Here is a 23,479-nt window from a genome sequence, read left to right on the forward strand (position 1 = left end):
TACCTCCCTGACTAAGGCCCTTCTCCCCTGATCACTCAGTTTAGACAGGTGGCCACCTCTAGAAGAGTCCTGGTTGATCCGAACTTCTTCCATTTATGGATGATGGCGGTCACTGTGCTCATTGGAACCTTCAAAGCAGCAGAAATGTTTCTGTAGTCTTCCCCAGATTTGTGCCTCAAACAATCCTGTCTCTGAGGTCTACAGACAATTCCTTTGATTTCATGTTTGGTTTGTGCTCTAACATGCACTGTCAACTGTGGGACCTTATGTAGACAGGGTGTGCCTTTCCAGATCATGTCCAATCAACTGAATTTACCCCAGGTGGACTCCAATTAAGCTGTAGAAACATCTTAAGGACGATCAGTGGAAACAGGAGGCACCTGAGATCAATTTTGAACTTCATGGGAAAGGTCTGTGAATACTTACGTACATGTGATTGTTAGTTTCTCATTTTTAATAAATTTGTGAAAAATAAAAAATATATATTAAAAACTTTTGTTATCATTACGGGGAGTTTGAGAAAAAAAAAAAGACTCCATTTTGGAATAAGGCTGTAACATAAATGTAGAAAAGTGGAGCGCTGTGAATACTACCACACACACATATATATATATATGTATGTATGTATATACAGTAGTGTTCAGAATAATAGTAGTGCTAGTTGACTAAAACGATTAATCCAGGTTTGAGTATATTTCTTATTGTTACACGGGAACAAGGTACCAGTAGATTCGGTAGATTCTCACAAATCCAAGAACCAAGCATTCATGATATGCACACTCTTAAGGCTATGAAATTGGGCTAATAGTAAAAAAAACAAGTAGAAAAGGGGGTTCACAGTATAGTAGTATCTGCTGTTGACGGTACAAACCAAACTATTATGTTCAAACTGCTTTTTTAGCAATCCTGTGAATCACTAAACTAGTATTTCGTTGCATAACCACAGTTTTTTCATGATTTCTTCACATCTGCGAGACATTCATTTTGTTGGTTTGGAACCAAGATTTTGCTTGGTTACTAGTGTGCTTGGGTCATTGTCTTGTTGAAACACCCATTTCAAGGCATGTCCTCTTCAACATAAGGCAACATGACCTCTTCAAGTATTTGACATATCCAAACTGATCCATGATACCTGGTATGCGATATATACGCCCAACACCATAGTAGGAGAAACATGCCCATATCATGATGCTTGCACCACCATGCTTCACTGTCTTCACTGTGAACTGTGGCTTCAATTCAGAGTTTGGGGGTCGTCTCACAAACTGTCTGTGGCCCTTGGACCCAAAAAGAATTTTACTCTCATCAGTCCACAAAATTCAATTCAATTTCAATTTATTAATTTATATAGCGCCAACTCACGACAAAGTCGCCCCAAGGCGCTTCACATAATTCACAACAACACAAATTAATCTAAATCAAAATTAAAAGCAGAAAAGCACAGTAAAAAGATAAAACACAGTAGAATAAAAAGACACAAACAAATTAAAAAATTAATGATAGACAGTCTAAAAAGTGGGTCTTCAGTCTTGATTTAAAAATCTCCACCATGTCAGACTGCCGAATAACAGCAGGTAGATCGTTCCAAAGAGCCGGAACAAAATATTCCTCCATTTCTCTTTAGGCCAGTTGATGTGTTCTTTGGCAAATTGTAACCTCTTCTGCACGTCTTTTATTTAACAGAGGGACTTTGCGGGGGATTCTTGCAAATAAATTAGCTTCACACAGGCGTCTTCTAACTGTCACATCACTTACAGGTAACTCCAGACTGTCTTTGATCATCCTGGAGCTGATCAATGGGTGAGCCTTTGCCATTCTGGTTATTCTTCTATCCATTTTGATGGTTGTTTTCCGTTTTCTTCCACGCGTCTGTTTTTTTTTTTTTTTGTCCATTTTAAAGCATTGGAGATCATTATAGATAACAGCCTATAATTTTTTGCACCTGCGTATAAGTTTCCCCTCTCAAATCAACTTTTTAATCAAACTACGCTGTTCTGAACAATGTCTTGAACGTCCCATTTTCCTCAGGCTTTCAAAGAGAAAAGCATGTTCAACAGGTGCTGGCTTCATCTTTAAATAGGGGACACCTGATTCACACCTGTTTGTTCCACAAAATTGACGAACTCACTGACTGAATGCCACACTATTATTGTGAACACCCCCTTTTCTAGCCTTAAGAGTGTGCATATCATGAATGCTTGGTCTTGTTGGATTTGTGAGAATCTACTGAATCTACTGGTACCTTGTTTCCCATGTAACAATAACAAATATACTCAAAACCTGGATTAATCTTGTTAGTCACATAGCACTACTATTATTCTGAACACTACTGTATATATTTTTTCGCCATTTTTCAGAGAATATGAATGACAACACAAAAACTTTTTTTTCACTCATGGTTAGTGGTTGGGTGAAGCCTTTATTGTCAAACAACTGTGTTTCCTCATTTTAAATCAAAATGACAAAAGAACTACCCAAAAGATCCTGATCCTAAGTTTACATACCCCTGCTCTTAATACTGTGTATTGCCCCCTTTAACATCAATGGCAGCTTGGAGTCTTTTGTGGTAGTTTTGCATAACCACTCTTAGCTTCATAGTGGAGTAGAGCAGAGAAGGATTTTCTTTCACCAAAACAGATCAAATCCAGGCTTGCATCTCAGATGTACCTTCTGGCAATTTGTAGTTAAACTTTTAAGTCTTCTTTTTAAGAAAATCCTCTCTATATCATTTCATCATGAAGATGGATAACTGGTGATACAAAATGCAGAGCTTGCACTGTGTATAATTTCTCCAATCACAGCCACATAAGCCTATAACTTCTTTGGGTTGTCTGGGTGTCTTGGTGGCTTTTCCTCACTCTTCTACTTCTTGCACAGTCACTCAGTTTTTGAGAACTGTCTACTCCATGCAGATTTACGATAGAGTGCCATATTGTTTGTATTTCTTTGTAATTGATGTAAATAAAGTTTGAAACATATTCAGTGGCAGCTTTACCATCAGAGAGCCTCGTCCACAACTACAACAAAAGACTCCAAGCTGTCATTGATGTTAAAGGGGGCAATACACAGTATTAAGAACAGGGGTATGTAAACTGTGGATCAGGGTCATTTGGGTAGTTCTCTTGTCATTTTGATTTAAAAAGAGGAAACAGTTGTTTGACAATAAATGGCTTCACCCAACCACTAACCATGAGTGAAAAAAAGTTTTTGTGTTGTCATTCATATTCGCTTAAGAATGGCCAAAAAAGCAACAATTCTGCCAGGGTATGTAATTTACAAACCTGTCAACATTTCAAACTATTTTTTTTCTAACTAGATGTTCTGGAAATCACAACCTCTTCAGCTACTACCTCCAGCTCTGTGTGCGCACCACAACCTCTAAGTCATACAACATGGCTGGTCTCCCTACCATATTGAAAACTTAACCTTTCACTCTTCAAGATACCCTTCTATCATGAATCATTCCTGCAACTCTTCCAAGGATATTCATCTGATGGTGATGCTATGTTCTCCCATGCCACCACCATATGATCTAGTCTCTTTCAGGTTGTGTCTTGCATAGATCATAAATCATGTTATTCAGATGTCCATTTAGATATGCTGTAAAGATTTCAATCAGAATTACTTATAAAATCACTGACACTGCATCAACACAAATGGATGCTGTTGGGTTTTGTTTTGTTTTTTGTTTTTTTTTGGTGACTTTAGCTAAATAAAATAAAACATCCAATATGTTTGCAGATGCAGTAATTTGTAACACAGGTCACTTATTTGTTTCTATGTTGATTTTTTTTCTCCTAAAGCATCAAAGGGTTGTAGGACTGCATTATCGCCATCTTGCTCTCTTGTACTGTTCTTTACTTCTCACAAATAGTCATTGGCGCTGTTTCTTTTACTGCTAAGCATTGCTAGCATTAGCCATGATATTAGCATGCCACCTGCACTTATTTTGGATTTCAAACAATTTTTTTTCTAACAAACTAGACAGCTGCAGTCCAAAACTCACATTTCCCTCTGCAGGTTTGTTTTGCTTAAAATGATCTGAAGAAGAAACCAAAGAGTTGTTGCACAATTTTGTAAATTGTGCATGCTAGTGGGACTAGCTTCTGCATTATCACACAGTCTCCACCCTACTCCACACTCACTGGTTGTTTTTACAAATCTCAGTGGTGTTAAGTTTGTAATTTCCATTTTGTTAGACTAATAATGCACCACTTTTGGAACATTATAACTTATTTGGGGGCTGAGCTGCACATTGTGCCGAGCACTTTACCCCAATTTTTGATTTTCATTCTCACGCTCGGTCTTTCTCATCCCGATAAACCTTCCAATCCCATCAGCCTCACCACTGCTCAATCACCTGTGGCCAGGCCTGGGTGGTGACCTCTGATCCCAGCAGGTCACGATTAAAGCTGTGAATCGGTGCATTAGTAGTGCAGACCAGGCCAAGATGGTGCCCCTGCAGCCACAGTTTGACCAAGTCTCGCTGAATTCTGCACCCAGTTTTTAAAAAAAGAAGAAGAAAAAAAAAAAAGAGCTGTGTATCAGAGGATTTGGTCAGTAGCACAGGCGGGTGGGGGGATTTCTTTTTTAAATTGCAGTGTGGGGATCCTGGCTGAGCGTTGGCAGGCATTTTAATTAGCATGAATCTGCCAGACAAGAGGATAGACGGGAGCAGAGATGGCAGCTATGGGAACACGGAAGCCAGGAGATGATGACCAGAAACAAAAGCAAGAGAACCAGTGAGGGGGGGTTTGAGGGTCACACGCCCAGAAGCTATGCTTTCAGTGCCAGATCTAAATATGCAACACCAAATAAACCATCCTCCCTGGAGACCGCAGATTACGGTTTGGTTATGTGATACAACAGACATACACAGACGCATGCACAAACACAAAAATCACTCCCAGGCATCTTATCTTAAAAAAAAAAAAAAAAGATAGTTGGAAAATAAAATGTGGAATTTGGAAGCAAGAATTAAAAGAGTCATCTTGTAAATTGAGAGGGAGGAAGTTCCCATACTAGACTTAATTCTTAAAGCATCTTCCTGGTTAAAGGAGAGAACTTCACACTCCTCCAGAGTGCACTTAAAACTGAATGGAATCATATTGGAGGCTGTCAGCCAAGCTGGCACACCATTCTTTTACATTCCTCTTCCCAAGAAGCTCAGTGAAGTCTAGCCTGTTGTTTATTTAGAAACGAAGTGAGCAGGAGTCCCCGCTGCCTTCGACCCCTTTTGCATCAGTGGGAGGAAAGGGGAGCTGCGGCGAAGGCAAACAGCAGCACTTTGGGAAAAATGAGGATGATCCTTCTCTGTCTGTCAGTGACTCTAGTCTTTTTAATGCCTGATAGGAGTGAGAGTGGCACAGATGAGACGAATAAAGCACACAAGCGAAATATTTCATGAGTAAGGAGCCGCCTGCGAAAGTAACGAGGAAAAACATTTTCACACTCAATTAGAGCAAAAGTCCTTACATGTGTTCCAAGACTCATGACATTTACAAAACATGGAATGATACTTGAAGATGTTATAAAGTGCAGGCTGCTTTACTTTACTACTCACTAATACAGTATTCTCAGGTGATATGCGTCTGTGTAATGAGGGAGGGTGTGGCCTGAAGTGATTTACATCCTGTGTCAAGCTGTACAGGACCAGGCAGAACGCTATCCCACGACCTTCTTGAGGAAACAGTGTTAACCACTATGCCACTGTGCCCGGCTCCCTAATGATTGTGCATACATATTAAACACTGAGAAAGCCATACCTCATTTTTCCTGTTTTAAATGTTCAGGTTTGAAGTTTATTAATTACTTCCCGCCCAGTCCTTTCTGTGTGGAGTTTGCATGTTCTCCCCGTGTTTGCATGGATTCCCTCCAGGTGTCCTACTTCCTCCCACTTCCAAAGACATACAGGTTCAGTGGACTGGAGATTTTAAATAGACTGTCGGTGTGAATACGTTTGTCTATATGTGGCACTGTGACAGCCTGTCCAGGGTGCACCCGCCTGTCAGACAATGACTGCTCCAGATCCGCCAGGACCCTTAACTGGAATAAGCAGGTATAGAAAATGAATGGATAAATGAATGAATGAGACCATTCAGATCAAGATCCACCTGGTTATGCTGGAGTTCCAACTGTAATATTAAAAAAGGTGTATGTTTATTCCTGAAGTACTTTATCATAAAATAATGCCATTACATTTGCATGGAACTTGGGTCCCAAACCTTCAACGGACACAGCCCTGTGATCACTTCCTCTGATGCAAACATAAAAATCTACTCCATGCACTTTTTAAAAGGTTGTCATTTGCTGCTGACTGTTTATTTGAGCAGGACAAAAATATTCATATGAAACTGGATTTGTTTTCAATCTGGAGTGCAAAACAGCAGGAAAGCAGAGTGACTTTTAATTGCAGTACAGTAGAGTTTCTTGCTGTGAGCATTACAGGCAGAGTGGCACCACAGAAAATGTACAAAGATGTTTTATGGGTATTACGGCAGTGTGTGAAAGTGTAGTTAACTGTCAGCTCTTATTGTCGATACAGTGGCTTGGTAATAAGAACTCATACACATATGTGACAGGGTCAACTTTCTGCACTCCAACAGCTCACCTGACCTGGCCTTGGAATGGCCTCGCAAAATACCACTTGTTCTGGGCACAAAAGTGTTTTGGTGTTACTAGTTTTAGCGTTAAAGCTCGTTTTGCAGACACTTGCATAGTGATTTTGTAGTGTTGACGACGTGATGCACTTGCATATATAGTATAGCGTCTTCTGCCTCATTGCAAGTCACGTCTGGGAGCATGCGGTGGTGCCGCGCATCACAACATCTGCAACACTATGGAACTACCCCACATCCTGGATGACAACTACCCAAGCAGATAACTAGTCCATTCTCACCTCTCGAAAGTAACATCTACTTATAGCTGCTGTGGCCAGGTGAAGCAGGGAGTCCCCTTGGCCTTATCCAGTTGCTGGGGTCCTCAACTTTGAGGCACAGACATGTTGGATCATGCAAAGACAAAAATGCCACATGTCCAAAACGTCATACAGTGTGTGTTCAATTTCAATTTATTTTCATTATATAGCGGCAAATCACAACAGAGTTGCCTCAAAGCACTTCACACAGGCAAGGTCTAACCTTACCAACCCCCAGAGCAATAGTGGTAAGGAAAAACTCCCTCTGAGGAAGAAACCTCAAGCAGACCAGACTCAAAGGGTGACCCTCTGCTTGGGCCATGCTGCAAACATAAATTACAGAACAAGTCACAGAACAATTCACAGACGAATATACAAGAAATTTTATTGGCGCACAGGACAGGAGGATCGCCATCACGAATACAACTCCCATCTCTGGATGGAGCTGCACCTTAAACAGAGAGAAAAAAACAGAATCAGGCATCAGAAAGACAAAAATACTGTATAATTTGCCAGCATTAACAACAAAAACGGAGAAATACTAAGGTGATCTCTGGCCACTAGCCCTAAACTTCACTAAAAGACCCAGATTTAGGTAAAGTTGAGGCTGCAGCCCACTCCAATTATTAATAAATGAATTAAAAGAGTAAGAAGCGTAAAACAAAACCGTACCAGTATGCTAGCCATATGAAAGGGAAAATAAGTGCGTCTTAAGTCTGGACTTGAAAATCCACAGAATCTGACTGTTTTATTGATGCAGGGAGATCATTCCACAGAACAGGGACACGATAAGAGAAAGCTCTGTGACCCGCAGACTTCTTATTCACCTTAGGGACAAAGTAGTCTGCACCCTGAGAACGTAAAGCCCGGGCCGCTACGTAAGGTTTAATTACGCCAGCTAGGTAGGGAGGTGCCAGTCCATGAAATTTTATAGGTTAGTAGCAGAACCATAAAATCTGATCTCACTGGGACAGGAAGCCAGTGTTCACAATAATAGTAGTGCTATATGACTAAAAAGATTAATCCAGGTTTTGAGTATATTCTTATTGTTACATGGGAAACAAGGTACCAGTAGATTCAGTAGATTCTCACAAATCCAACAAGCCCAAGCATTCATGATATGCACACTCTTAAGGCTATGAAATTGGGCTGTTAGTACAAAAAGTAGAAAAGGGGGTGTTCAATAATAGTAGTGTGGCATTCAGTCAGTGAGTTCGTCAATTTTGTGGAACAAACAGGTGTGAATCAGGTGTCCCCTATTTAAGGATGAACCTCAATTCTGGGTCTTTTAGTGAAGCTTAGGGCTAGTGGCCGGTGATCACATTAGTATTTCCTGTTTTTCTTGTTTAATGCTGGCAAATTATACTGTATTTCTTGTCTTTCTGATGCTGATGATGATTCTGTATTTTTTCTCACTGTTTAAGGTGCAGCTCCATCCAGAGATGGGTGTGGCATTTGTGCTGGAGACCCTCCTGTCCTGTGCACCAACAGCATTTCCTGTATATTCCTTTTGTGAATTGTTCTGTAATTTATGTTTGCAGCATGGCCCAAGCAGAGGGTCACCCCTTTGAGTCTGGTCTGCTTGAGGTTTCTTCCTCAGAGGGAGTTTTTCCTTACCACTGTTGCTCTGGGGGTTGGTAAGGTTAGACCTTACCTGTGTCAAGCGCTTTGAGGCAACGCTGTTGTGATTTGGCGCAATATAAATGAAAATAAATTGAAATTAAATTGAAAGCCAGCACCTGTTGAACATGCTTTTCTCTTTGAAAGCCTGAGGAAAATGGGACGTTCAAGACATTGTTCAGAAGAACAGCGTAGTTTGATTAAAACGTTGAGTGGAGAGGGGTAAAACGTATACACAGGTGCAAAAACGTATAGGCTGTTCATCTACAATGATCTCCAATGCTTTAAAATGGACCGAAAAAACAGAGACGCGTGGAAGAAAACGGAAAACAACCATCAAAATGGATAGAAGAATAACCAGAATGGCAAAGGCACACCCACTGATCAGCTCCAGGATGATCAAAGACAGTCTGGAGTTACCTGTAAGTGCTGTGACAGTTAGAAGACGCCTGTGTGAAGCTAATTTATTTGCAAGAATACCCCGCAAAGTCCCTCTGTTAACTAAAAGACGCGCAGAAGAGGTTACAATTTGCCAAAGAACACATCAACTGGCCTAAAGAGAAATGGAGGAATATTTTGTGGACTGATGACAGTAAAATTGTTCTTTTTGGTCCAAGGGCCGCAGACAGTTTGTGAGACGACCCCCAAACTCTGAATTCAAGCCACAGTTCACAGTGAAGCATGGTGGTTCAAGCATCATGATATGGGCATGTTTCTCCTACTATGGTGTTGGGCCTATATATCGCATATCAGGTATCATGGATCAGTTTGGATATGTCAAAATACTTGAAGAGGTCATGTTACCTTATGCTGAAGAGGACATGCCCTTGAAATGGGTGTTTCAACAACACAATGACCCCAAGCACACTAGTAAACGAGCAAAATCTTGGTTCCAAACCAACAAAATTTATACCTCGCAGATGTGAAGAAATCATGAAAAACCGTGGTTATACAACTAAATACTAGTTTAGTGATTCACAGGGTTGCTAAAAAGAAGTTTGAGCATAATAGTTTTGAGTTTGTACCGTCAACAGCAGATACTACTATTATTGTGAACACCCCAATCAATCCCCAATCAACTTTTTAATCAAACTACACTGTTCTTATGAACGTCTTGAAAAGCATGTTCAACAGGTGCTGGCTTCATCCTTAAATAGGGGACACCTGATTGTTCCTCAAACTGATGAACTCACTGACTGAATGCCACACTACTATTATTGCGAACACCCCCTTTTCTTTTTTTTTTTTACTAATAGCCCAATTTCATAGCCTTAAGAGTGTGCATATCATGAATGCTTGGTCTTGTTGGATTTGTGAGAATCTACTGAATCTACGGATACCTTGTTTCCCATGTAACAATAAAAAAATATACTCAAAACCTGGATTAATCTTTTTAGTCATATAGCACTACTATTATTCTGAACACTACTGTAGCTGGCTCTCACAATGCAAGTGATAATCCTCATCTGAAACTCCCTAAGTAATCGCTTATCTGACACAAAGTCATTCCAGGCGTACCCAAGGATCTGCTAAAGACTTGGACCTTCTTCTCCTGGAAAGATCTCCATGAGCTCTTCAAAGGCATGTCTCATTCTCGTGGCTGAGGATCCAGAGAAATTAATTTCATGCCAAGATAAGTGAATGTCTCTACAAGTTTGACACTTTCACTGCTTAGAGATATAATACCAATAGCCAACTCCAGGTAGTCATCCATTCCTGGATATTCATCTTGATCCAGGACAGTCAGTTTCCATTGATCCATCTCACTGCATCTCCAAATTCTTGTTGTCAAGTGTTAATTTTGTCAGTGTTCAGTCATCACCACACTTGATTAGTTTCACAATCCAGCTTGCACTGATTGATTTTTGTTGCGGCGCTGGCTGGTTTGCAGTTACAGTAGCAGGACCACAGTGATGTCACTGGTGCTGGAGGTGGATATGGTGACATTGTTCAGACTGAGTAGAGGTCAGTGCTCATTCACAGTCTGTCATATTAATGACTTTGGATCCTCCCAATAGTGTATGCACGGGAGAGCTCATACAACCTGCTTCTGTGACGTTCACCAAAGCAAACTGTTGTCATATGTCTTTGATTTGGTCATCACAGTACCACTGCAAAAAATTACATCAAGATGATGCCAACTGGTATTTGACATGGACCCTATTTATTCAACGAACCTTGACAGAACTGGGAGACAAACCAAACATAAATATGTGCAAACCATAGAGTTGTATATATAGCGTTTGCTAAAAACAAAAAACAAAAAAAACCCTTTTGTTTGTGGGTATAAAGATACAGGGGTATAGAGGTATACAGGTTGTAAAGCAATGGAATGATTCTTTATTACAAGTGTGTTGATTCTTTATTACAAGATTTAAAAAAAGGACTTAAATATGTGGATGGAGGATGCTGGCATGGTTCATGTTTTGATCACATCTCTGGTTTCCTCTGTAGCGGTCTCCCTTTGCAAATTTCCGGCCCAAATTTGCGCCCCGATTCTAAAATTGAGGAAATCAGGACTGATTTATTAAAATAGCAGGCAAAATAATCATTAGCTACAATTACGTGATCGCTTACAAACTGGTATATGTAACCAATGATAGATACCCCATTAGAATTGTTTGTACACACAGGCATAATGATACGCTGGCATTATTCCCAAACTTTTCCACAAAGTTAAAATGTATCTGTTTACATCTCATAGCTGTTTTCTGTCGAGGAGCTCAACATGCTTTTAAAGTAATTCATGTTGCAGAATCAGGGACAACCATGCCTCCTGATGTCAAACGTTTTAAATGTTCAAAATTTCTTGATCCCTCACAGAGTTCCACAATGCTACTTTTACGACTTACACCCAGTGTCAGGCCGTGACTGGGTATCTGTTTTTTGTTTGTTTTTCTGCAGCAAAAATCATAGACAGTTTAACATCACAAATCAATAATCATTAATACTTATTGTTCTCTCATGATACTTTGTACTTAGTGTTGCCGTATTTTTGCATCTTCTTGTGAATTCTCCTCTGTGTTACTTTTCTAATGTACTTAAATTGGCTTTACTTCTTGTTCTCAGGCACCCAGGATTTTTCTTCACGTATGCCCTCATTTCCTCATTCATTGGTCAAGTACTATATAACCATTGACAGTCCCTCATCCCAGTGCCAGATTGTCTAGCTTCCATGCCTGCTCTCTTGTGTTAATTCCGTGTTTGTCTTTATTACTGCCTCCTTGTGTTCCTCAAACCTTGTCTGACGATTATTGGACTATGTGCCTGGTATGGTTATAACTGTGTTTTGACCCTCTTCCTGTTCATCTGGTTAACCCAACTAAACCACTGCCTGTTTCCATGGTGAACCCACTAGCTTGTTTCCACATGGACTCTGTGTGGTTATACGCTTCGGGGTCCCCAAGTTTACTACAGATTTTACAGCGGCAGGCTATTCCACAGTCCAGGAGCCAAAACTGAAAAGGTTCACTCACATCTCTGCTTCAGTCTCAACCGAGGGACGAGCAAAAAACTATCTTCAGATGAACCGAGCAATCATGAGGGGTAAAGATGGAGGTCCAAACTGTAAGACAAAGCTTAACCATGAATAGGTTAATACTGTACTGAATTGTGAAGCAGTCAAGAAGCCAATGTCATGAGGCCAGCGCTGGGGTAATGTGGTTCCACTCAGCTACACACTTGCATGTGCACTGTCAAAGTGATGATGAAGCTGTATGTGTGCACGCATGCACGTTGGGGGTGTTGGCTAAACTCAATGTTGGCAAGTGCAGATTGCATTCCTGAGTTGATTTAGTGGGCATTAAGTTGAAGAGGAATGTGTCAGAGCTGTAGAGGCTTTAGTCCACTGCAAGTTCTGAAGCTTTCTGACAGACCAGACTGATGGAAGGGTGACCCTCTGTTTAATGCTCGAAGAAACAAACCGAACGGAGCAGTCTGTGTCGAGCGAGGCCAAGATGGTGTGCAGCAAATAATGGGAAGGAGTATCCCACAAGTACAGATTGAAAGAAAAGAAAATAATTCATGTAGATGAGACAAAGACATTCAGGTAGGTATAAAAAGAAAGCAGGAATTCCAGTCAGGAGGATGAATAAATGGCAGAAGTTGGAATAAACAAAGGAGAAAGAATGTGAAAGAGTCAGAGGGCTGATCACGAGAATAATATCTCAAGTCAGGAGGATTTCACAGACTTATCTTTATTTTCTCAAGATGGTTTGATAGTTGAAAGTTACAGAGAATAGAGATTTTTGGCTTGATGTCATTTGTACATTAGTCATTGTGCAATTTAAACAGATTACATCGGTTCACAAACATTTTAAAATTCTTCTATATATTTAGAATAATTAAGTGATGTCTTCAAAACAAGTAAATCAAACTTCTACTTTGACCGTACATTATCAACTTGTAAAGTGGTGCAAAACCTTTCGTATGTAGCATTATAGAAAAAGAAAAACAGCTTTAAAAAGGTATGATGTGTAAGATTATTTTAGTCCTGAGACAGTGTGTGCATATACAGTATGCCTGTGTGTCTCTCGTGTGTTTGTGGGCTGAACTGCTTAACACTGCAGGAGGTGACTTCATCCAACACCTGTTTGGATTTTTTTTTTCCCCAAAAGAGGCCACGAGTCCTCAGTTCTAAAAAAAGAGGGCAGCACCGAAAAAAAACTTGTAACTTTGTGACACCAACACTTTAATGGCTGGCTTTCTATGTTATTGATTACCAGGCTGTGTAACAGTATCAGTGTTTGTTTTTGTTCCAAGGTCTGTGCTGAAATATATTCACATCATTTCTTCTGCAGACGAGACAATAGCAATGAAAAATGGATCACAATGATGAAAAAGTTCCAGCACTGTTGGCTGTCCTGGATTACAGGTTATTTCGAGTGTGACTCTTTAGGACTTGCTGGGATGAAGTATACCGCAACTTTACTGCACCTTTGGAATATCACAGCTCACTCATCCAACTGAAACATTTAAAGCTACAGTGTGTAGAATTTAGTGTTATCTAGTGATGAGGCTGCAGATGACATTATGCCATCACTATTCACGATTTTGTCCCCCCTCACGCTTTCACCTGTAGACACAGGGATTCACTTCTCTTGTGATAAGCAATATGTATGAGTATTTCACAAATTAGGGTTCTTAAACTTGTTAGTCGTCACTAGCAACCAGTAGACCGTGTATGGGGGCATCCAATGATTATTCTTTTTTCTTTCTTTTTTTTGTGGACATGCTACAAAATGCAGAGTAAGTAGGTCCCTTTGGGCTACTGTATCAACAGGGCAGGTTCCACTAGAAGGCCTGTTCCCATGTCAATATGAAGGGCTAAGGGCCATTCTAAGCTCATGAAAACATCAATTCATTGTTGCAGGTAAATTATACGCTAACTAGCACGTAGGATCCACAGGCTCTAGACTGAGCCAAAATACATAAGCATACCAAATGGTAAATGTCAGCTCTCCCCAGTTTCTCCGTGACTGAAGTTACACACAAGTACACGTACACAGAGGCCACTTGGCTTTTAATAAGTAGATGATTTACCGTCCCTTGCTGGAATGGCATGTGAGTGCAGAATTTAATTATCAATGTCCACTGTTGTTCACTGTTGTTACCTAATATCCTTAATTTCTCAAAAAATATTAAATAAAACTTTCCATTTTCATGGTGTTCATCCTTGACCCAAAATACATAAGCATACCAAATAGCAAATGTCAGCTCTCCCCAGTTTCTCCATGATCGAAGCCATACACACGCACACACACATACACAAACATACACACAGAGGCCACTTTGCTTTTAATATATAGAATTAACAGATGACTATGAATGCTATATTCCATTTGTGCCAACAAGCACCCCTAAATCCTACACACCGTAGCTTTAAGAAAATATTGTGATGACTTGTATCTTTATTTATTTAAAATTAAGGAATCTGTTTGCCTGGCCCACGCCATAGAAAATGAAATCTCATTTCAACATGTCACTGCATCTAAAACTCTCCAAATGGTAACAACAGTAAAAGCACACATAAGAAGCACAAAATAAATGAAACAGCAAGAACTCTTTTTTTTTAATAGCTCTAAATTTGAGGTTTTAGCTAACAGAGGCCTGAGTTGTGCGGGTCTAAATTGACCTTGATATGGCACCACTGCACACAGCAAGCTCAAACCCAAAGTGGGGAAAAAAGGCAAATGGCAGCCAGCGAGAAAAGAAATGTGAAGCCTACTTTCTTTACTGTAAGTGAACGTGACTTTCACTTCTCTTTAATTACCTGAATTCATTTGGAACCCGGACACTTTGCAATTTCTTGAAAGTGCAAACGCCTCCCTGTGTCAGTCTAGAAGCATGCATCATGTACAGTTGACACTCTACATATGTGACACATGTATTTGAATGTCTTCATGCCGCCGTGGGTTTTTTTTTTTACATTAAGCACAGGTCAAGTCAAAGAGCACAGGATGAGAAAGAAAGAGAAATGCAAATCATAGAAAAAAGGCAAGAAAAGAGTGCCCCATCACTGTAGCTATAAATCCCATGTCCTTCCCCCACATCCTCACCATTCCCACACATAGATAAACTCTGTTGCTGATGTTGGCCAGCCATGCTGGTGGAGCCCGGGAGGGGGGCAGCGTTTCACACAGTCAGAGATATGAAGCTGTTGTATCTCTGGATGTTTCTCTTTAGGATCTCTGAGCACGGCCCAAGCACACGCTCAAAGCGGGGCCTGTCCAGTTTCACACATTTGAGTGGCCCACGGGCGACAACGGGGCTGCCCTGGGACGGTTCAAGAGAAGAGCATTTCACCTGATGGAGGGGCACAGAGAAAGACAGTGAATGGCAAAGGTAAGCCTCTTTCAGAGCTTTACTTCTGAGAGTGATTTTTATCCTCTGATTTATGGGTTTAGGGATATCTTGATTTTGGGCAAAAAAGACAGACATCCAGACAAAATTATAAACTTCAGAGGGACAAAAACTGAACTCCACATGAGCCTTGAGTATAAGCTAAAATTATTATTTGAGAATTATAGTTAAGGTACTAAAATGCTTCCTGTATACTTAGCATGAACAACTACAAGCCGTTATGGCCCACATCTGTAGTTCTGGCAAAAAGTAATCAATGGGCTATTTATGCGCAAAATTTAAAGTTATGCTAAAGTCATTTGAGTATCTTATTTGTGGGACTTGCTCAAGTCCCAGAATGCTCAAATGTAACAGTAGTTTGTCCAAACCTTTTAATGTACATTGAAGCAACCATCAGTGTATTGCCTGATTGTTACCAACCTCAGTATGCCTGTTAAGCATGAGCCCACTGATTTTGGGATCATAAGGTCAAAGGTTAAACTCACTGAACTGTATTTTGTAGAAGGCTTCTGCAGAAAAGTGACACTTGTAATGCTCATCAGTGTTTGCCCTGGGATCCATGTATTAGTGCAGATTATGTACTTGTTTTATTCATTAAAATGCGTTTTTTAATTTATTTATTTTTCCTGCTGTCGGCTTGTTTAGGTCACTCGAGGTCCCCACAGCAGATCTAATCGAAATCCCCATGAGAATTTGGGACAAGTTGGCACAACATGGAGAATATTTGCAGCCCCTGATGTTCCAAGTGTCTACCAGCCAGCCAATACCCCTATTCCACAGAGCGCTGTTCCATCCCGAATAGCAACTGGGCCATGTTTAGAAGCATCACAGTAACTCCTTGATGCAGCTTTTGTCAATCTTGAACAAACATAGTGTACGCTGTAGTAATGGCCGTCATCAGCACACAGTTTTGAAATCGGTGTGAAATTTTCGAGCTGTTCAAAACTTTCATCCCGATTCACCCAACCTGCATCATTACGCGGCCACGTCTGAGTGTTCGGAGCCTCAACAGCTTGAATCATGTTCCAACATCTTTAAACGGGGCAGCTCCTAGTGGAGTATACAGCTTGATACTTGTTTGACTGTGCTCCATCAGAGTAAAGATTTGAAGCAAAATCAGTGTTTGTTGTTTCTGGCTGAACGCAGCGGGTACAGCTTTATTTTCATTTTTGAGCAAGACACCAGGTATGCGTTTTATAAGCCAGGCAGGTGCCAGGTCTGCATTTAATAAGATAGCCTGATAGGTGGCATGCTGGAGTAGTAAGCCATTTCATTTCGTTTTTGCACTTTTTCTGGATCGTGGGCGATCGTAATAGAATGGTGGTGTATGGAATAGGGGTGTAAGCAGGACCTACTTTGCTTAAAGTCCCAGATGTGATCAGGTGTGCACAGAGCTGAATGGCTACACTGCAACTATTATCCTGAAGTGGTGAAAAGTTTTCTAGCTTTTTCTTATTTTTTACAGTACACTGGAAAAAAGAACTGTCAGACAAACCTAATAAAGTGCAGGGCATTCAGATTTACAACCTTGTCAACTTAATTTGGACAATCTTAATTCATTTGAGTGTTACAAGCAATTTCACACTTTTTTCAGTGTGTACCTCTAAATAAGCATTACAGTACTTCAGCCGTGGTGCTAACCACTTGCCTTTGTTTCAAGAAAAAAATGCACTCACCAAAGTAGTCGGAAGGTCCGAGGCGGCCAACCTCCACATACTCCTCATTGTCGACCTGCGCTGCAGAACGGAGGCTATACCCTGAAGACAGATTGATGGAGAGAGAGTGACGGGAAAAAAAAGGGTGGGAGAAATAAGAGGATGTGGGTCAAGGGAAGAAAGAGAAAGTCAAGAGTTACTGCAAAAGGGGCTGAAAATCATCAGGGGGATTAAGAATGTGCTTCGTAAGAACACAGGATGCATGCTTTTAAAAAATAATTATAGCAACTTTTTACCTCTTTAATTGTTGTTCTTATTAACGGCCCCCATACAAAGTCACAGATCCCAATCCAACATTGTCGGATGTAAGAAAACAAGTGAATGGAAAAAAAATTAAAGGAATAAGACAAAGACTTTCTGGCATTATTAGATATGAGGAGTCTTCATCTCTTTCTCATAAAAACAATGTGATACATGTCTAGATACATTGGCTGTGGTATGATTCAGGGTTGAAATGTTATTTATTGTGAAAGAACTGAATTTGGTGGGATACAATTCAAAGTGATCTGATACAATTCTTTGTTTGAGATGAGATGAGATATACTTTATTGATCTCACAGTGGAGAATTATGTAATGTAGACATTTATTTTCTAGGTAAAACCCAGGGAACATCTTTAGGTTTTTACTAGCGTGCTGTAGTGCTTTGGTGTAGTTTTTGCCTAACTTTGGTTTGCCACTAGGGGCAGCACCAACAGTGGCGGCGCCAGGAAATTTTTGTTGGGGGGGCTGAGGGGGAGCTGGGGTAAAAGTTGGAGGGGGCTCCACAAAATGTTGTCGAAATGAACAATATATAGTAAGTTGCTTTATAAATACCAAGGTATATGTTTTAGTCACCCGTGCTCCTCTAAAATGTGGTATCAATGCACACACATCACTTAGAATGATTGCAAGTTCAGTAAACTTGCATATAGGTATAAATAAAGATAAGTGAAGTTTTAAGAGTAGCCGTAATAAATATTTAGGAAACCTAAATTTTTGGAGTATGGAGTTAAATTTGTCTCATTAATACCTGCAAATGCACAGAGGGTGATCTACAAATATCCTTTGATTTGTACACCTGCTTTGTGAGCCACAAACACAAATTTCTGATTTGTAACTTGTGTGGGTTTTTACAAATAAATGTTTATTTGCGAACTGAAAATTCTGTTTGTGAAGGGTGATTCAGCATTGGTGGATCACCGAACACACACATTCATCACTTTGCTCAGTTACGCAATATTGAGACATTCTCAGCGCAAAAGTGCAGTTGAGATCCACAAATATGTCAGTCACTATTCACATTATTGGCAGAATTATTGAGGGGGGGGGGGGTCTGAGGGAGGGCTTGGCTCATTATTGGGTTGGGTTAAGCCCCCCCAAGCCCCCCTTGGCACCGCCACTGAGCACCAATGTACAGTAGTGTTTAGAATAATAGTGCTATGTGACTAAAAAGATTAATCCAGGTTTTGAGTATATTTCTTATTGTTACATGGGAAACAAGGTACCAGTAGATTCAGTAGATTCTCATAAATCCAAGACCAAGCATTCATGATATGCACACTCTTAAGGTTACTCTTAAGGCAAATTGTAACCTCTTCTGCATGTCTTTTATTTAACAGAGGGACTTTGCGGGGGATTCTTGCAAATAAATTAGCTTCACACAGGCGTCTTCCAACTGTCACAGCACTTACAGGTAACTCCAGACTGTCTTTGATCATCCTGAAGCTGATCAATGAGTGAGCCTTTGCCATTCTGGTTATTCTTCTATCCATTTGATGGTTGCTTTCCGTTTTCTTCCACGCGTCTCTGTTTTTTTTTTTTTTTGGCCATTTTAAAGCATTGGAAATCATTGTAGATGAACAGCCTCCAATTTTTTGCACCTGCGTATAAGTTTTCCCCCTCTCCAATCAACTTTTTAATGAAACTATGCTGTTCTTTGAACAATGTCTTGAACGTCCCATTTTCCCTTTTTCAAAGAGAAAAGCATGTTCAACAGGTGCTGGCTTCATCCTTACATAGGGGACACCTGATTCACACCTGTTTGTTCCACAAAATTGACAAACTCACTGACTGAATGCCACACTATTATTGTGAACACCCCCTTTTCTACTTTTTTTTTTTACTATTAGCCCAATTTCATAGCCTTAAGAGTGTGCATATCATGAATGCTTGGTCTTGTTGGATTTGTGAGAATCTACTGAATCTACTGGTACCTTGTTTCCCATGTAACAATAAGAAATATACTCAAAACCTGGATTAATCTTTTTAGTCACATAGCACTACTATTCTGAACACTACTGTATAAGCCAAGTTGGACTTCCAAGTGTGCATGTGTCAAGCGCCGCTCTTTATTTCCAGGTGAAGGGTTAGTGGTCATGTAAACATGGACGGATGCCCTTTATTTATTCTCAAGGTTGGTTCACTTTTGATACTCTGCGTGCTTCTTACCCTGTGTACTGCTATACAATATTGCTGGAAATTCTATTTCCCTGAGTCTTCTCAAGGGATCAATAATGTTATATGTAATCTAGTCTAATCTAAGGTAAATCTCATCGTGCCAGGCAATGATAGCTATGAGATGGTTGATAAAAGCAAGCTAGAGACAAAACCAAGCCAGCTGATTTCAATAGAACAGCTGCCTCACATGTTTTCACTAAGCGACCAGTCGCACACGTGTGCGGAAGTATGAATTCTCGCCTTTGGATTCACCACTTCGCCGGAAGTGACGTATACGCGACCGCAAGAATATGGCTAAGTGTACATTATTTCTGATCTAATTTCATAGTTTGTGTGCCGTTTTCTGGTGATTTATGCCAATCTGCATCATGAAAGAAATGTGGCCTTATATTTGGTTGTGCTCTGAAATGGTGAACTCAACATTCTTGTGCTGTTTCCTGATGAATGTGATGTAAAGTTTTTGAACATTTTCTTTCTTTTTTTTTTTCATTTTGTTTCACATTCCCATTTGGTGGCAATTCAATAAGGGTGTTCGTGACCCATGTTTGAAATTCTCAGACTCACATCAAGAAATACAGTATGAAATGAGCATGTACATAGTTTGTTTTTGTTTTTTCATGGCAGAAAAGTGCAGATGAGATGCCAAGCAGATATTGAAGCTTAATATCTCAGTCTTTTCATTTAAAAAAAAATCTACTCAAATTTAAAAAAATAATAAATAAAGCAAGCACGGTGATAAAAGCAGTTATCCTCACCAGAAACAGTTTGTCCAATCTGCGGTCATAAATAAGCTTTGTTGTTTGGCTGTTAACCTGACTGAGTGCCATAAGCAAGCACAGCTAACTCATTTTCTTTCCTGCCAGCAGGATACCTCAAACACGCTAAGATTTAACAAGACTATACCATTTCCAGCAAAAACAATCAACAAACAAACTAGCAGATGCCATATTGTAACAGACTGTTGTATTAGTTGTATCCCATAATGCAGTGCTTGCTTGGAACTCCAACTTGGCTTACTGATTTGGCAAGGACCCCAGTGCAGAGAACCTCAAGAAAAACCAGGTAAAACAGGTTTTATTGTCCTACAGAGGCACTTTAAAACAGATAAGAACAGCAGTCAAAAAAGCTTTACTGCTTCTGAATGTGCCAGATTCTGGTACTGATGTTTTGAACATTTATGAGAGTTGGAAAGTGTGGAAGTAATAGCATAGCAGTTTTACTCAAGTGATTCATAACATTTTTAAAACATTATGCAGTTCTTAAGCGTTGGGCTTGAGACCAGAGGATCCTCGGTTCAAATTCCAGCCTGACTGAAAAATCACTAAGGGGTCCATGAGCAAGGTCCTTAACCCTCTGGGACCGACGCTGTCGTATACGATGGCTGGGACCAAGCTTTACTACACTCAACAAAATATAAACGCAACACTTTTGGTTTTGCTCCCATTTTGTATGAGATGAACTCAAAGATCTAAAACTTTTTCCACATACACAATATCACCATTTCCCTCAAATATTGTTCACAAACCAGTCTAAATCTGTGATAGTGAGCACTTCTCCTTTGCTGAGATAATCCATCCCACCTCACAAGTGTGCCATATCAAGATGCTGATTAGACACCATGATTAGTGCACAGGTGTGCCTTAGACTGTCCACAATAAAAGGCCACTCTGAAAGGTGCAGTTTTGTTTTATTGGGGGGGGGGGGATACCAGTCAGTATCTGGTGTGACCACCATTTGCCTCATGCAGTGTAACACATCTCCTTCGCATAGAGTTGATCAGGTTGTCAATTGTGGCCTGTGGAATGTTGGTCCACTCCTCTTCAATGGCTGTGCGAAGTTGCTGGATATTGGCAGGAACTGGTACACGCTGTTGTATACGCCGGTCCAGAGCATCCCAAAAATGCTCAATGGGTGACATGTCCGGTGAGTATGCCGACAATGCAAGAACTGGGACATTTTCAGCTTCCAAGAATTGTGTACAGATCCTTGCAACATGGGGCCGTGCATTATCCTGCTGCAACATGAGGTGATGTTCTTGGATGGCACAACAATGGGCCTCAGGATCTCGTCACGCTATCTCTGTGCATTCAAAATGCCATCAATAAAATGCACCTGTGTTCTTCGTCCATAACAGACGCCTGCCCATACCATAACCCCACCGCCACCATGGGCCACTCGATCCACAACATTGACATCAGAAAACCGCTCACCCACACGACGCCACACACGCTGTCTGCCATCTGCCCTGAACAGTGTGAACCGGGATTCATCCGTGAAGAGAACACCTCTCCAACGTGCCAAACGCCAGTGAATGTGAGCATTTGCCCACTCAAGTTGGTTACGACGACGAACTGGAGTCAGGTCGAGACCCCGATGAGGACGACGAGCACGCAGATGAGCTTCCCTGAGATGGTTTCTGACAGTTTGTGCAGAAATCTTTTGGTTATGCAAACCGATTGTTTCAGCAGCTGTCTGAGTGGCTGGTCTCAGACGATCTTGGAGGTGAACATGCTGGATGTGGAGGTCCTGGACTGGTGTGGTTACACGTGGTCTGCGGTTGTGAGGCTGGTTGGATGTACTGCCAAATTCTCTAAAACGCCTTTGGAGATGGCTTATGGTAGAGAAATGAACATTCAATACACGAGCAACAGCTCTGATTGACATTCCTGCTGTCAGCATGCCAATTGCACGCTCCCTCAAATCTTGCGACATCTGTGGCATTGTGCTGTGTGATAAAACTGCACCTTTCAGAGTGGCCTTTTATTGTGGGCAGTCTAAGGCACACCTGTGCACTAATCATGGTGTCTAATCAGCATCTTGATATGGCACACCTGTGAGGTGGGATGGATTATCTCAGCAAAGGAGAAGTGCTCACTATCACAGATTTAGACTGGTTTGTGAAACAATATTTGAGGGAAATGGTGATATTGTGTATGTGGAAAAAGTTTTAGATCTTTGAGTTCATCTCATACAAAATGGGAGCAAAACCAAAAGTGTTGCGTTTATATTTTTGTTGAGTATAAATTATAAATAACTTTTTAATGATATGAGATAAAAACTTACTTTTTTTTTCTGAAACGTTAACTCCGCGGACTTTCCATCCACCATCGGCCGTCTTTGTACTCCTCATAGAAGCTGTGTGATGACGTGTCCAATGTGAATGTCCAATTGGAATTGGTTCACCGTCACATGGTTTTCCAAAATCCAATCGTAGGGCAGATTCACCTCACGTGATAAACCAAAGATCATTTTCAGGAGTGATATCTTACTAGTTTGCCCGTTTGAATAGCCCCCTAACTCCTCCAATGTGCCCTGCGCTATTAAGCACAGCGAAAGTGAAAGCAGACGGAGAGCCTCGCATGCCAATCTCATGTGCTCAAACAAAGAGTGTGTAACTATCAGGATTGCTCCACTAGTTTGCATTTGAATGTTACTGGATTACTCTGTGGCTCTCTCCCTCTGGTGTAAAGCACTGTTTACCATATCAATGGGGTGTGGGAGAGGGGCCGCTCCTCAGACTGGAGCATAAACGCATAGACCATTTTGTATATACGAGGTCTATTAGAAAAGTATCCAACCTTATTATTTTTTTAAAAAACCATATGGATTTGAATCACGTGTGATTACATCAGCCAAGCTTGAACCCTTGTGGGCATGCGAGAGTTTTTTCAACGCCTGTCGGTGACGTCATTCGCCTGTGAGCACACCTTGTGGGAGGAGTGGTCCAGCCCCCTCGTCGGAATTCCTTTGTCTGAGAAGTTGCTGAGAGACTGGCGCTGTGCTTCATCAAAATTTTTTCAAAGTTGTGAGGCACATCCGAGTGGACACCATTCAACAAATTAAGCTGGTTTTCGGTGAAAATTTTAATGGCTGATGAGATATTTTGGATTGTTTCTATCGCTGTAAGGACTTCCCACGGAGCGGGACGTC

The sequence above is a fragment of the Thalassophryne amazonica genome, chromosome 16 (genome assembly GCF_902500255.1).
Source record: "Thalassophryne amazonica chromosome 16, fThaAma1.1, whole genome shotgun sequence".
Classification (NCBI taxonomy): Eukaryota; Metazoa; Chordata; class Actinopteri; order Batrachoidiformes; family Batrachoididae; genus Thalassophryne; species Thalassophryne amazonica.